The following is a 17,897-nucleotide window of genomic DNA, read 5'->3' on the forward strand; positions in this document are numbered from 1 at the left end:
TGATCAGCAGGATGCACGGTGAGCCCAGCGTCCTCCTACGCCGCCATCTTCTCTTCTCTCTATCGCATTGGTTATCGTCTTGTATTGATATAGTCTTCTTTAATGGGTCTGTGCAAACCTTCTATTTCTTCCTGGTACAGTCTTGGTAGGTTGTGTGTTTCTAAGAACCTATCCATTTCTTCTAGGCAGGCGGTTTGCTGGCATCTAATTTGGCCATAGTCCCCTCTTTTTCTCCTTTATGTTTCTTTGGTATAAGCCGTAATGTCTTCTCTTTTATTTATAATTATTTTGAACTGCATACTCTCTGTGTCTTAGCATAGTCTATGTATAGTCTTCACAATTTTGTTTCACTCTTCTGAAAACCACTGTTGGTCTTCTTCATATTTTCTATTGACTTCATGGTCTCAGTTTCATTGGTTTGCACTCTCGTATGGATTACGTTCTCCCTTTTGGGAACATTGTACAGATTGTTTTTTTTCTAGTTCTTTGAAGTTAAAGGTAGGTTGTTCATTTGACTCCCAAATCTATCCTCCACGCATGCAAATAATGGCTCATCAGAGAACCTTCAATAGGTCTTTTCTGTCCTATTTCTCATTATCAGAACTCTGAGAAATTAGAATCAGAAAATTTATTTGAAGACACAATAGATGAAAACTTCCCTAATGCAGGGAAGGAGGCAGATCCAGAAGCAGGAGGCACAAAGATCCCCCAATATATTCAACGGAAACATATCCACACCAAGTCATATAGTAATTAAAACCCAAAATACCGTGATAAAGAAAAATTTTCACAGCAGGAAAACAAAAGATGACATGTACCTACAAGGGAAACCCCATAAGGTTATCACTGGATGTTTTTCAGAAGAAACTTTGACACTGTAAGTGACCAGCATGGTATGGTAAAGTTGCTGAATGGAAAACATCTGCAGCCAAAGAGAGTCTATCCAGCAAACTATCATTCCAATGGGAGGAGAGATCAAGAGGTTCCCAAATAAACACTCAGCGAGCTCAATACCAACAAACCACCCCTGCAAGAAATGTTAAAGGGGACTCTTTAAGTGGAAAAGAAACACCTAAAGTGACCATATTAAAGTGCAAAATGCAGAAGCAATAAAAATGTGTATATCTGTAAAACATCAGTCAAAGTATTCATGATATGAAAGGTTTTGAAATAGGAACACTACATAGCTACAACACGGGGAGGAGAGGAGTAAAGAACCGGTTCAGACTTAAGCAACTATCAACTTAATATAGACTTCTATATGAAGAAGTGGTTAGGTACAAACCTCATAATAACCACAGGACAAACACCACGAATACAAATGCAGAGCATAAAGACAAGCAATTTCAACTGTGAAATTGTGATGAAACCCAGCAAACCAAAAAAAGAGATCAGAAGAAAGGATCAGAAAAATTCAGAAACAACCAACATCAAGTAGTAATAGGACAAGTAGATGCCTATCAATTACTTTGAATGGTAACAAAATAAATTCTCAAATCAAAGGCACTGGGTGCCAGATAGGGGCACCTGGATGGCTCAATCCTTGAAATTTCGACTCTTGATTTCGGCTTAGGCTATGATCCCAAGATCATGGGATTGAGCCCCAATTGAGCTCTGCACTGAGCATGGAACTTGGTGAGGATTCATTCTCATTCTTAATCTCTCTCTCCCTCTTTCTCTCTTTGTCTCTCTCTTCCCCCATTCCCCCCAACCCGCCCTACCATGCCTGTGCTCTCTCTCTTCATAATAAAAAGCACTGGGTGATAGAATGAATACAATATAGGACCCATCTATTTCCTACCTACAAAAGACTAGTTAAGGAACAAAAGTATCAAAAGAAAACTGCAGTAGCCCTACCTATATCAAACAAAATAGATTTAAAAATAAAACGGTAACAAGAGACAAAGAAGACACTATACTAATAAAAGGTACCATCCAGCAAAAAGATAGAACAATTGTAAACATACAAGCGTTCAACCTGAGAGCATCCAAATACACAAAACAGTCTAAAACTAAAGAATTGATAGTCATACAATATTAGTAGGGCACTTTAACACCCCAATGACATCAATGGAGAGATCATTCCATCAGAAAATCAACAAGGAAGTAGTGACTTTGAATGATAGAGTAGACCAGATGGACTTAACCGATATATTTTAGACATTCCATCCTAAAACAGCACAATACACATTCTTTTCATGTCCACATGGAACATTCCCACACTCGATAAAATATAGGTCATAAAACAAGCCAAAACAAAATCAAACGTCATACCATGACGTCATACCATGTGTCTTTTTGGACTATAATGCTATGAACGTAGAAGACTACAACAAGAAAAAAAATCTGGAAAAGGCACAAAACATGGAAGTTAAATAACATGCTACTAAACAATCAATGGTTCAAGCAAGAAATCAAAGACAAAATCCAAAATGAATTGGAAACAAATGAAAATGAAAACACAGCAATCCAAACTTCTGTAAAGCAGGAAAACTGGTTCCAGCAGGGAAGTTTACAGCAATACAGGTCTGCCTCAAGAAAAAGAAAACCCTGAAGTAAACTCCATGACCTTATAATTATAAAAGCTAGACAGAGGACAACAAACACAACCCCCAAAAAGCAGAATGATGAAAATAATTAAACTCAGAGGAGAAATAAATGATATAAAGATTAAAAGTATGCACCCCAAGGACAAAAATGGATGAGGCAGTAAGTGAAATCTTACCACACCGAGAGAGGGCAGGGTGATGGCTTGAAACACTCCACACCCATGCTGGAAAGTGGCGAGGCAAAAACATCCTCCAGTGCAGGAAGACAGAGGCGATAAAATGAACACAATCCGTGACAGATGGAGGGTGGTGTCCACACATGAACATCGTCCCACTCCATTTGGGAGTGCAAACACGACCTACTTCTGGCTGTAGCCCTAACCCTGACACTAACCCAAATCCCAACACCTAAACCTAGCAGCTAACCCTAACCATAGTCCTAATACTAAACCCTGCCCCTATCCCTAGGTCTAAACCAAACCCTATCCCAACCGAAGTGTAAAAGTAAACATATCCAGAACTAACCCTAACCTTCGTACCCTAATCCTAACTCTAATTGTAAAACCCTACCCCTAATGCTCTAACTCTACCTGCTAACACTAAAATTGTAAACCCAAACACTAACACTAAACATAACCATAAAATTCTAACAGTAACCCAAACGCTAACCCCTAATCCAGTCCCCTAACCCATAAGCCGACCCAAAGTCCTAGACCTAGACTTCACCTTATCCCTAAACCTAACGCAAACCCTAACACTAACGCTAACACCTAACCATAACCCTACCATCTAACCCTAACCCTAACTCTCAAACCCAAACCATAACCCTAAACCTAAGCCTAATCCAAGTCCAAAGCTAACACCTAAACGTAACTCTAACTCAAAACCCTAACCCCTAACCATAACCCTAAACACTAACCATAACCCTAAACCCAACCCTAATGCATAAACCTAATTCTAGCCCCTAACACTAACACCTAACACCAACCCTAACCGTAACCCTGACCCCTAACACCAAACCCAATCCCAAACCCTAAGCCAACACACACGACACACAGGAATGGTGTCACCTCGGCACTGGTGAAGTCCCTGAACAGAACATTAACCCTTGTTAAGGATCTCTCTGGATGGGGACCCAATTCCTATATCTGAAAACACCACAAACAAATGACCCAAAAGCGGTGCAGACTTATTTGGCATGGAACATCAAACATCATCATGACATTTCTAATGCCCGCATGATGCTGCACAAGGGGGTTGATGACGCTCAACTGAAGATGGCACACACAGCTGTCCCTGGCTCACAAAGACTAAGCCTGAACAGCCCGCTCCAACGAGGCCTACACTAAATCCTCTGGGAAGACCACTACCCTGCAAGAGTTTCGGCGCTTGGAGCTTCCTGGGACCTAACCCTAAACTTAACTGTGACACTCACATACCGCTCAAACTAAACCTCACCCCAACTCAAACCTAACCCTACACATGACCCGCACCCGCTCATGGACCCTCATTCAGCCTTCCAGGGTGATCATGGCAATGGTGTCACTTCGGCCCTGGCAATGTCCCTGGACCAAAACTTAACCTTGGCTAAAGCTTTCTCCTAATGGGGACCCAATTCCTAAGTCTGAGGACATGACGGATATGGGCCCCAGAAGCGGAGGAGGATTACTCAGCATGGAACCTGGAATATCACAATGTCATTTCCAAAGACCAGAAGGAGCTCCACAGGGGACTTCTTGAGGTCTAACCAAGGAGTGGCCCTGGCACCCAAAACTCAGCCTGACTGGGACCCTCCTTAGACCCCTCTACTCAGCCCTGTGGGGGGACAACTGCCCTACTGGGGGTATAGTGCCACAAGCCTCCTGTGCCCAAGCCCTAATCTTAATGGTGACCCACAGTATATAAGTGAACCTAAACATCACCTCATCTTTAACACTCACCCAAAACCTGACTCACACCATGCATGTGCCCACACATCATCGACACAGGGAGATCACAGGACTGGTGTCACTTCAGCCCTGGAGATTTCCCTGGCACAAAACCCAAACGGAGCTAAGGCTATCTCCACACGGGACCGAATACCACAATATGACAAGAGCACACACACTGGGTTGAGAAGCGGTGCAAGATAATTCTGTGTGAAACGGGGAACATCACCATGTCATTTCCAAAGCATGGCTTCTGATGCACAGGAGGAATCTTGAAGCCTACATCCTGAGTGCAGATATATGTGTCTGGCCTTGGAATGCAAAGACTAATGCTCATCAGTACCCTTCTGCACACCAGTCAGCCCTTCAGGGAGACAACTGCACTACTGTACATTAAGGGCTTGGAAATGCTTGGGAACTAATCTTAACCCTAAACAGAACTGTAAACTTAACCCTAAACCTAAACCTAATACGAACTCTCACACTAACTCTACACCAGACCGACAACCGCCCAAGTGCCCACATTTTAGCCCTCCATGGAACTCATGTGAATGGTGTCACTTTGGCCCTGGTGATGTACCTGGACTGGACACAAACCCTAACTGAGGCACTCTCCCCATGGGGAACTACTACCAAAGTCTGACAACACTATGCACCTGGGGTCCAGAAGCGGTGCAGGATGACTTGGCATAGAACCAGGAACCTCACCATATCCTTTGATACAACCGGCAACAGCTTGCCGAGAGGATTCCTGAGGCCTATCCGACCAGGGCCCCACAGAGTTGTGTGGCCTTGAAAGCCAAAGACTAGTCCTGACTGGGACCCTCCCGTCTGCAATCAAATCACCATTCGGGGAGACAACTACCCTACTGTGGGTTCAGCATCTGGAGCCGCATAGGACTTAACAAAAACACTAACCCTACAGAACCCTAACCAGAACCCTAAACCAAATATAACCCTATATCAAACACTAACCCTACATTTCCTCCCCCCCCCCCCCCCCCCGTGACATGGGCCCAGAAATCAGCCCTCAAGGGAGATCACAAGACTGGAGTCGCTTCGGCCCTGTCGACATCCTTGGACCAAATCCTAACCCTAGCTAAGGCCCTCTCCCCATGGGGACCCAATACCAAAGTCTGACAACACCACCCGCCTAGGGTCCAGAAGCAGTGCAGAATAACTCAGCATGGAACCTGCAAACAAAACATGTCCTTTACCAGGTCCGGCTGCAGCTGACAGAGAGAATTCCTGAGGCCTCGCCAACCAGGGACCCATAGAGTTGTGTGTCCATGAAAGCCAGGGAATGATCTTGACCGGCACCCTCCCTTGTGCCCTCAACTCAGTCATTCAGACACACAACTGCACTGCTGTGGGATCAGCGCCTGGAGACTCCTGGGAACTAACCCTAACCATAACCCTAACTGGAACACTCCACTAAAACCTAAGCCGGCCTCAAACCATAACCCTACACTTTGGCCGCAACTTCGCATGGGCCCTCACGTCAGTCCTCGAGGGAGAATATGAGACTGGACTCGCTTCGGACCTGGCGACGTCCCTGCACTGAACCCTAAACTTAGCTAAGGCTCTCTCCACTTGGGGACCCAATACCAAAGACTGACAACACCACATGCCTGCAGTCCAGAAGTGGTGCAGTGTCACTTGGAAAGGAACATGGAAACTCACCATATCATTTCTGGGTCAGGGTGTAGTTGCCGAGAAAATTCCTGAGGCCACCCCAACCGGGGGACCATAGAGTACTGTGGCCTTGGAAGCCAAAGAAGGATATTGACCGGCTCCCTAACTTATGCGCACAACTCAGCCTTCGAGGAGACCACTGCACTGCTGTGGGTTCAATGCCTGGAGCCTCCTGGGACCTAACCCTAACCCAAACCCTATCTAAGGCTGTCTCCTCAAGAGGACGCAATTCCAACGTCTGACAACAAACGCGCCTGGGGCCCAAAGTGATGCAGGCTCACCTGGAATGGAACTTGGAAGCTCACCATGTCGCTTCCCAGGCCAAGCTGCAGCTGCGCGAGAGGATTCCGGAGGCTTCCTCGACCAGGGGCCCATCGACGTGTGTGGCCTGGGCAGCCAAAGACGGATCCTGACCGGCACACTCCCTTGTGCCTTCAACTAAGCCCTTCGGGGAGACCACTGCCCTGCTGTGGGTTCGATGCCTGGAACCTCCAGGGACCTAACTCTAACCCTAAACCTAAACCTACGCCGAAAGGGACCCTCCACCGAAACCTAACCCTGCCACTAACCCTAACCCTGCACTTCAGCCGCCTTGTGGCATGGGCCGTCACTTCAGCCCTGGAGGAAGATCACAAGACCGGATCCACTACGGCCCTGGTGATGAACTTGGACCGAAACCTAACACTAGCTAATGCTCTCTCCCCATGGGGACCCAATTCCAAATCTGAGACACCACGCGCCTGGGGTCCAGAAGCGGTGCAGGCTGACTCAGCATGGAACCTGGAAGCTCACCATGTCGTTTCCCAGGCCCGGCTACAGCTCCCGAGAGGATTCCGGAGGCTTCCTCGACCACGGGCCCATCACGTGTGTGGCCTTGACAGCCAATGACGGATCCTGAACGGCACCCTCCCTTGTGCCCTCCATTCAGCCCTTCGGGGAGACCACTGCCCTGCTGTGGTTTCAGCGCTTGAGCCTCCTGGGGCCTAACGCTAACCCTAACACTACCCCGAACGGGACCCCTCCACCAAAACCTAAGCCTGCCTCGAACCCTAACCCTGCACTTGAGCTGCATTTTGGCATGGGCCCTCACTTCAACCCTCGAGGGAGATCACGAGACCAAAGTCGCTTCGGCCCTGGGGACGTCCATGGACCAAAACCTAACCCTAGCTAAGGCTGTCTTCCAAAGGGGACCCAATTCCAATGTCTGTCAACACGATGCACCTGGGGTCCAGAAGCGGTACAGGCTCACTCGGCATGGCACCTGGAAGCTCACCATGTCATTTCCCAGGCCCGGCTACAACTGCCCAAGAGGATTCCGGAAGCCTCCTTGACCAGGGGCCCATAGACATGTGTGGCCATGGCAGGCAAAGACGGATCCTGACCGGCACCCACCCTTGCGCCCTCAACTTAGCCCTTCAGGGAGACCACTGCCCTGCTGTGGGTTCGGCACCTGGAGCCTCCTGGGACCTAACCCAAACCCTAACCCTACCCCGAACCGGGACCCTCCACCGAAACCTAAGCCTGCCTCGAACCCTAACCCTGCACTTGAGCCACCTTCTGGCATGGGCCCTCACTTCAGCCCTCGAGGGAGATCACGAGACCAGAGTCACTTCGGCCCAGGGGACGTCCATGGACCGAAACCTAACCCTAGCTAAGGCTGTCTCCACAAGGGGACCCAATTCCAACGTCTGACAATACCACGCGCCTGGGGTCCAGAAGCGGTGCAGGCTCACCCGGAATGGAAACTGGAAGATCACCATGGCGTTTCCCAGGCCCGGCCTCAGCTGCCCAAGAGCATCCCGGAGGCCTACTGGACCAGGGGCCCATCGACTTGTGTGGCCTTAGCAGCCAAGATGGATCATGACTGGCACCCTCCCTTGTGGCCTCAACTCAGCCCTTCGGGGAGACCACTGCCTGCTGTGGGTTCGGCGCCTGGAGCCTCCTGGGACCTAACCCTAACCCTAACCCTACCTCGATCCGGGACCCTCCACCGAAACCTAAGCCTGTCTCAAACCGTCACCCTGCACTTGAGCCGCCTTCTGGCATGGGCCCTCACTTCAGCCCTTGAGCAAGATCATGAGACCGGACTCGCTTTGGCCCTGGCGACATCCCTGGACCGAACCCTAACCCTAGGTAAGGCTCTCTCCCCATGGGGACCCAATTCCATCTGCTGACAATACCATACGCCTGGGGTCGGAAGCATTGCAGGCTGACTCGGCATGGAACCTGGAAGCTCACCATGTCGTTTCCTAAGCCAAGCTGCAGCTGCCCGAGACAATTCCTGAGGCCTCCATGACCAGGGTCCCATAGAGTCCTGTGGCCTTGGAGCCAGAGACTGATCCTGACTGGCACCCTCCCTTGTGCCCTCATCTCACCCTTCGGGGAGACCACTGCACTGCCGTGTTTCAGTGTCTGGAGCCTCCTGGATCTAACTCTAACCCTCACCCTAGTCTTACCCTTTACTGGAACCCTCCACAAAACCTATGCCGGCCTCGAACCCTAACCCTCCACTTGAGCCGCCTTGTGGCATGGGCCCTCACATCAGCCCTCAAGGGAGATCTCGAGACTGGACTCACTTCGGCCCTGGCGATGTCCCTGAACTGAACCCTAACCCTAGCTAAGGCTCTCTCCCCATGGAAACCCAATACTAAAGGCTGAGAATACCTCCCACCTGGGATCCAGAAGTGATGCAGGCTCACTCGTCATGGAACCTGGAGGCTCACCATGTCGTTTCTCATCCAGGCTACAGCTGCCCAAAACGATTCCAGAGGCCCCCTGACCAGGGGCCCATAGATTTGGGTGGCCTTGGTAGCCAAAGACTGATCCTGACTGGCACCCTCCCTTGTGCCCTCAACTTAGCCTTCCAGGGAGTCCACTTCACTTCTGTGGGTTCAGTGCCTCGAGCCTTCTCAAACCTAACCCTAACCCTACCCCTTACTGGAACCCTCCCCCGAAACCTAAGCCGACCTGGAACCCTACACTTGAGCCTCCGTGTCGCTTGGGCCCTCACATCTGGCCTCAAGGGAGATCACGAGACTGGATTTGCTTTGGCCCTGGCGATGTCCCTGTACCCAACCCTAACCCTAGCTAAGGCTCTCTCTCCATGGGGACCCAAAATGAAAGTCTAACACCACACGCCTGGGGTCCATAAGCAGTGCAGGGTCACTCGGCATGGAACCTGGAAGCTCACCATGTCATGTCCCAGGCCTGACTGCAAGTGCCCAAGAGGATACCTGAGGCCTTCCTGAGCAGGGGCCCATAGAGTGTTGTGGCCTTGGAAGCCAAATATTGATCCTGAACAGCTCCTCCTTTGTGCCCTCAACTCAGCCCTCCGGGGAAACCACAGCCCTGCTGTGGGTTCAGCGCCTGGATCCTCCTGGGACCTATCCCTAACCATAACCATACCCTTACCCGGAACCCTCCACCCTAACCTAAGCCAACCTCGATCTCTAACCCTTGAGCTGCCCTTTCGCATGTGCCCTTACTTCAGCCCTCAAGGGAGATCGCCAGACTGAGGTTGCTTCGTTTCCCAGGCCCAGCTGCAGCTGCCCTAGACAATTCCTAAGGCCTACCCAACCAGGGGACCATAAGTTTTGTGGCCTGAATGCCTAATCGTGACCGGCACCCTCCTTTGTATCCTCAAATCAGCCCTCCAGTGATAGCACTCCACTTCTGAGGGTTCAGGGCCTGGAGCCTCCAGGGACCTAATCGTAACTGTAACCCTACCCATAACCGTACCCTCCACCCAAACCTTAGCCGACCTCAAACCCACACTGTACACTTGAGCCACCCCGTAGGATAGGCTCTCACCTCAGCCCACGTGGGAGATCACGAGTCTGGAGTCCCTTCGGCCCTGGCAACACCCGTGGACTGAACCCTAACACTAGCTTAGGCTCTCTCCCCAAGGGGACCCAATACCAAAGTCTGACATCACCACGGGCCTGGGGTCCAGAAGCGGTGCAGAGTCACTCGGCATGGAACCTGCAACCTCACCATGTCATTTCCCAGGCCTGGGTGTAGCTGCCCAATGGGATTCCTGAGGCCTCCCCAACCAGGGGCCCATTGAGTTGTGTGGCCTTGGAAGCCAAAGACTGATCCTGACCAGCACCCTCCCTTGTGCCCTCAACTCAGCCTTTGGGGGAGACAACTGCACTGCTGTGGGTTCTGTGCCTTGAGCCTCCTGGGACCTAACCCTAACTCTATCCCGTCCCCTAACCAGAACCCTCCACCAAAAGCTAATCGCACCTCGATCCCTAACCCTACACTTAGCCGCCCTGTAGCATGGGCACTCTCTTCAGCCTCGAGGTAGATCCTGAGACTGGAGTAGCTTGGGCGCCAGCAACGTCCTTCACCCGAACCCTACCCCTAACTATGTCTCTTTCCCATGGGGACCCAATACATTGTATGAGTACACAACGGGCCGGTGGTCCAGAAGCGGTGCATGATCAGTCGGTATAGAACCTGGAGCATAATCATGACGTTTGCCAGGTCCAGTTGCAGCTGCCCGAGAGGGTTTCTGAGTCCTACCCGACCAGTGCCCATGGATTTGTGTGGCCTTGGAAGCCAAAGATTTATCCTGACTGGCACCCTCCCTTGTGCCCTCAACTTAGCCCATTTGGGAGACCACTGCCATGCTGTGGGTTCACCACCTGGAGCCTCTTGGGACCTAACCCAAACCCTACCCCTAACCAGAACCCTCAACCGAATTCTAACCCAATCTTGAAACCTAATCAAACACTTGGCCCGCACAGTCACCTGTTCCCTTACTTCACCCCTCGAGGGAGACCACAAGACTGGAGTCTCTTTGGCCCTGGCGACCTCCTTGACCGAACCCTAACCCTAGCTCAGACTCTCTCCCAATGGCGACCCAAGGAGCAAACCATCATTCGTCCATGAGAAAAATTGAAGAAACCCAAAGAAATGGAAAACATACCATGGTCATGAATTAGAAGAACAAACATTGTTAAGATGTCAATACTACCAAAGCAATCAACACATTCAATGCAATCCCTATCAAAATAACACGAGCTTTCTTCACAGAGCTAGAACAAACAACCCAAAAATGTGTAAGGAGCCAGAAAAGATACCAAAAGCCAAAGTCATGTTGAAAAAGAAAACAAAGTTGGAGACATAACAATTTTGGATTTGTGGTGTATTAGAAAGCCGCATTCATCAAGACAGTATGGTACAGGCACAGAAATGCAGACAGACATCAATGGAACAGAATAGGGAACCCAGAAATATACCCTCAAACATATGGCTGAGTAATCCTTGATAACACAGGAAGAATATCCAAGGGAGAAAAAGAGTCTCTTCAGCAAATGGTACTAGGAAAACTGGACAGTGAGAAGAATGAACCTGGACACTCTTCTTAAACCACACACACACACACACACACACACACACACACACACCCCTCAAAATGGATGAAAGATATAAATGTAAGTCAGTAACCATCAAAAACCTAGAGGAGATAACAGGCAATCTACCTCCTTGATCCTGGCCGCAGCAACTTCTCGCTTGTCATGTCTCCAGAAGCAAGGGCAATAAAAACCAAAATGAACTATTGGGTCCTGAAGATAAAAAGCTTCTGCAGAGCAAGGGACACAATCAGCAAAACTTAAAGGTAACTGAATGAAATGGGAGAAGATATTTGCAGGTGACATATCAGATAAAGGGTTAGTATCCAAAATCTATAAAGAACTTATCACACTCAACACCCAAAAATCAAATAATCCAGTGAAGAAATGGGCAAATACATGAAGAGACACTTTAAGAAAGAAGACATCCAGATTGGTCACACATGAAAAGATGCTCAATCTCACTCGCCATCACTGAGATACAAATCAAAACCACAATGAGATATCCCCTCACACCTATCAGAATGGCTAAAATTAACATCTCTGGAAATGACAGATGTTAGCAAGGATGCAGGGAAAGGGAACCCTTTTGAAATGCTGGTGGGAATGCAAAGTGGTGTAGCCACTCTGGAAAATAGTATGGAGATTCGTCACAAAAACAAAAAATAGAACTACACTAGGACCCAGCAATTGCACTACTAGGTATTTATCCAAAGGATACACTAACACTGACTCAAAGTGGCACATGTACTCCAATGTTTAAAGCAGCATTATCAACAATAGCTAAATTATGCAAAGAGCCCAAATGACCATTGACAGATGAACGGATAAAGAAGATATGGTATATTCATACAATGGACTATTACTCAGCGATCAAAAAGAATGAAATCTCGCTATTTGCAACAACGTGGATGGAACCGGACTTTATTAAGCTAAGCAAAATATGTCAGAGAATGACACACATTCTCTGATTTCTCTCATCTGTCGAATTTAATAAAACTGATGAACATACTGAAAGGAAAGCAAAAATAAGATACACACAGAGAGGGAGTCAAATGATAAGAGACTGTTAAATAGAGGGAAGAAGCTCAGGGTTCCTGGAGGGTTACTGAATAGGGGTATGGACTAAATGGGTGATGGGCATTAGGGGCGGCTCTTGGGATGAGTATTGGGTATATTTTGTACTTGATGGATCACTAAATTCTACTGCTGAAACTGTATTCCTCTCTAAGGTAACTAACTTGGGCTTAAATTTTAAAAAGAAGAAATATTAAAAATAAGTAAAGAAATGTACCACCAGTCAAAAGAAAAGAATATTTAAATCGGGCCCTTGAGTGGAAATGAAAGACTAAAAGTGTTACAGACAAGAAAGGATCAGAGAAAACATCAAGAAACAATGACAAAACAACTAGTAGAATGGGACTAAATATATACCTATCAATAATCACTCTGAATATAAATGGACTAAATGCTCCAATCAAAAGACATTGGATAGGGCGTCAGAATGGACAAAACAAACAAACAAACAAAAAACAATGTCTATCTAGATGCTGCCTACAAAGCCTTATTTGGACTAAAGTCTCCTGCAGATTTGAAGTGAGGGAATGAAGAAATATTTATCATGCCAATAATGTCAAAAGAAAGCCAGTAGCAATACTTATATCAGGCAAAATAAACTTTAAAACCGAGACTCTATTTTGGTACCCTTTGGGTAAATACCTAATAGTGACATTGCATGCACCCAATATTTATAGCAGAATTATCAACAGTAGCCCAACTATGGAGAAAGCCCAAGTATCCATCAACTGATGAAGGTATAAAGAAGTTGTGGTGTGTGTGTGTGCGTGTGTGTGTGTGTATACGCATGTACATGCATATGTACATGTGTATGTTCACATATACATACCTACATATGTACAACGAAATATAACTCAGCTTCAAGAAGAATGAAATCTTGCCATTTGCAACGATGTGGATGGAGCTCGAATGTATTATGCTAAGTGAAATATGTCAATCAGAGAAAGACACATATATGATTTCACTCATGTGGAATTTAAGAAACAAAACACATGAAAGCTAGGGAAGGGGGCAGGAAAAGAGAAGCGTGTTAACAAACCACATGAGTCTCTTTATGTTAGACAAAAAAGTGAAGGTTGATGGAGGCAGATGGGTCAGCGCTGGGCTAGATGGAGGACAAGTATTAAGGAGAGCACTTGTGATGAGCACTGGGTGTTGTATGTAAACGATGAATCACCAAATTCAATTCCTGAATCCGAGAATGCACTCTATGTCAACTAAGACTTCAATTTAAATAAATAAATAAATAAATAAATAAATAAATAAGCAATCCATAACAAGAGATGAAGACAGACACGATCTCATACTAAAGGGGACAGCCAAACAAGAAGATCCAATGATTGTAAATTCTGATGCACCCAACATGCGATCACCAAGTATATAAAACATTTAGCAACAACCATAAAGGAACTAATTTATAATAATATAACTATAGTAGAGGACTTTAACACATCACTCACATCAATGGACAGAACCTATAAACAGAAAGTCAACAAGGAAACAATGGCTTTGAATGACACACTGGACCAGAAGGGTTTAACAGATATATTCAGAACACTCCATACTAAAATGGCAGAGTACACATTCTTTCCAAGCATACCTGGGGCGTTCTCCAGAATTGATCACATTCTAGGTCACAAATCAGGCCTCAAGAGGTACCCAAAGACAGAGATCAGACCAAGCATCTTTTCTGACTACAAAGCTAAGAAACTTGGAGTCAACCACAAAAGAAGGCGGGGGGAAAGGCCACAAATAAAGGGAGGTTAAATAACATGCTACTAAATGAATGGGTCAAACAGGAAATAAATGAGAAAATACACTGAAACAAATGAAAATGAAAATGAAAATACACTGGTAAAACCCTTTGGAATGCGGCAAAAGCAGTCTATGATGGAAGTATATAGCAATACAAGCCTACCTTAAATAGCAAGAAAAATCTCAAGCAATCCTAACTTACAACTAAAGGAATGAGAAAAAGAAAAGAAGGAAGGAAATAATAGAGTTTAAGGCAGAAATAAGGAATATAGAAACCAAAAAGACACTAGACCAAATCAATGAAACCAGGGGCTGGTTCTCTGAAAGCAGTAATCAACTTGAAAACCTCCTAGGCAGACTCTTCACAAAGAAGACAGAAAGGACTCAAATAAATAAAATCACAAATAAGAAAGGAGAAATAACACTCACACCACAAAAATACAATTAGATGATAATATTATGAAAAACTAAATGCAACAAATTGGACACTCTGAGAAAAATGGACAAATTCCTAGAAACACACAAACTACCAAAACTGAAACAGGAAGATACCTAAAATCTGAAAACAGAAAGAAACCACATCAGTAATTTAAAAAATCTCCCCCCAACACAAGAGTTCATGGCCAGATGGCTTCATTGATGACTTCTACCATCCTTTTAAGGAAGAGGTAATACGTATTCTCCTCGAATTATTACAAAAAATAAAAAAAGGAAAACTTACAAATTCATCGTATGAGGCCATCATTACCCTGATACCAAAACCAGATGAAGCCTCCACTAAAACCGAAAACTGCAGCAGCGCCTGTGTGGCTCGGTCAGTTTACTGTCCAACTCTTAATTTCGGATTAGGACATTATCTTGTGGTGCGTGGGTTCGAGTCCCACGTTGGGCCCTGCCATGACAGTGTGGAGCATGGCCAGGATTCTCTCTCTCCCTGTCTCTCTGCCCCCCCTCACTTTTATGTACTCTATCTAAGAAAAGAAATAAACATTTTAAAAATGTTAAGGGGCGCCTGGGTGGCTCAGTCGGTTGAGAGTCCGACTTCGGCTCAGGTCATGATCTCACAGTCTGTGAGTTCGAGCCCCACGTCGGGCTCTGTGCTGATGGCTCAGAGACCGGAGCCTGCTTCTGATTCTGTGTCTCCATCTCTCTCTGCCCCTTCCCTGCTCATGCTCTGTCTCTCTCTGTCTCAAAAATAAAAACATTAAGAAAAAAAAATTTTTTTAAATAAAAATAAAAATGTTAACAAATTTTTTAAATAAAACTGCAGACCAATAGCCTGATGACTATGTATGCCAAAATTCTCATTAAAATACCTTCAAATTAAAGTCAACAATACATTAATAGAATCATTTACCATAATCAAGTGGGATATATCCCTGGGCTGCAAGGGATATATCCCTGGGCTGCACATTCACAGATCAATCAACATGATGCACCACAGTAATAGAAGAAAGGATAAGAACAATATGATGTTCTCAACAGATGCAAGAGAACCATTTGACAAAATGTCACATCCACTCATGATAAAAACCCTTAGCAAAGTACATTGAGACTCAACCTACCTGCACATAATAAAGGTCATCTAGGAAAAACCCACAGCTCATCTCATCCTCAATGGAGAAAAATTGAAAGCTTTTCCTCCAAGGTCAGGGACAAGACAGGGATGACCCCTCTCACCACTGTTATTCCACATAGTACGGGAAATATTAGCCACAGCAATCAGACAACAAAAAGAAATAAGAGGTATCCAAATCGGCAAGGAAGAAGTAGCACTTTCGCTATGTGGACCTGACATGATGTGCTCTATAAAAACATGAAAGACTCCCTTAAAAATTGCTAGAATTGATATATGAATTCGACAAGTCACAATATACAGAAATCAATGTACATAAATGTATTGCATTTCTATACATGGATCATGAATTAACACAGAGAGAAAGTAAGGGATCAATCCCATTGACAGACTCACAAATACCACAAGATACCAGGAATATACCTAACCAAAGAGGTGAAAGACCTGTACTCTAAAGGCTATGAAACACTGATGAAATAAATGGAAGAGGACACAAAGAAATGGAAATACATTTAATGTTCATGGATGGCAAGAACAAAATATTGTTAAAATGTCTACACTCCTCAAAACAATCTACACATGTAATGAAATCCCTATCACACTAACAAAAACATTTGTCACAGAACTGGAACAAATAATCTCAAAATTTGTATGGAATGACAAAAGTCCCCAAACAGCCAAACCAAACTTGAAGAAGAAAAGCAAAGCTGGAGACATTACAATTTCAGACTTTAGGTTGTATTACAAAGCTGTACTGATCAGAACAGTATGGTACTGGCAAAACAACAACAACAACACACAGAGACATAGATCAATAGAATAGAAACGCAGAAATGAACTCACACCTATATGGTCAATTAATTCTCAACAAAGCAGGAAAGAATATCCAATGGAAAAAAAAAGTCTTGGGACACATGGTTGTCTCAGTCACCAAAGTGTGTGATTGTGAATTCAGCTCAGGTCATGATCTCAGGGCAGTGCAGAGCACGCGTGGGATTCTCTCTCTCCATTTCTCTCTGCCCCTGTTTTGCATGCTCTCTCTCTCAAAATAAATACATAAACTTAAAGTCTCCTCAACATATGGTTTTGGAAAAACTGGACAGCAACCTGCAGAACAAAACAAAACAAAACAACAACGGACCACTTTCTTACAACATACACAAAAATAAATCCAACATGGATAAAGACCTATGAGTGAAACTTGAAACCATAAAAATCCCAGAGGATAACAAGGGTAGTATCTTATTTGACACTGCCTGTACAAACGTCTTTGTAGATATATCTCCTGAGGAGAGGGAAACACAAGCAAAAATAATGGGACATAGTAAAAATAAAAAGCTTCCGTCACCAAGGAAATAATCAAAAAAAACTAAAACACCTACAGAATTATATTTGCAAACGACATCTGGTCAAGGGCTTGTGTCCAAAATATATAAAGTTATACAGTACACAAAAAATGAGAAATCCAATTAAAAATGGGTAGAAGACATGAATAGACATTTTCCCAAGGAAGACATACACGTGGCCAAGAGACACATGAAAAGATGCTCAACAATACTGATCTTCAGGGAAATTAAATTCAAAAGTACAATGAGATAACACATCACATCTGTCAGAATGACTAAAATCAATGAATGATGAAACAGCAGGTGTTGCCAAGGATGTGGGGAAAGAATAACCCTCTTGCACTGTGGGTAAGAATGCAAACTGGTGCAGCCACTCTGGAAAACATCACGGAGATGTCAAAAAAAAAAAGTGGAAATAGAACTACCTTACGATCCAGCAATTTCACTGAGGTATTTACAGAAAGAATACAAAAATAATTATTCAAAGGGAGACATGCACCCTGATGTTTACAGAAGCATTTTCTACAACAGCCAAATTACGGAAACTGCCCAAGAATCCATCAACTGATGAATAAATTGAGATGTAGTATATGGAATGTAATATTATTTAG

General features: G+C 45.4%; 1 protein-coding gene across 1 annotated transcript in view; it reads right to left on the reverse strand.

Annotated features, from left to right (window-relative positions):
- LOC123386798 overlaps positions 1 to 17,897 on the reverse strand; it is a 99,680-nt gene that overhangs the window by 43,758 nt on the left and 38,025 nt on the right. The gene's annotated exons all lie outside the window — the stretch shown is intronic.

This window comes from Felis catus, chromosome B4, assembly GCF_018350175.1.
Source record: "Felis catus isolate Fca126 chromosome B4, F.catus_Fca126_mat1.0, whole genome shotgun sequence".
Classification (NCBI taxonomy): domain Eukaryota; kingdom Metazoa; phylum Chordata; class Mammalia; order Carnivora; family Felidae; genus Felis; species Felis catus.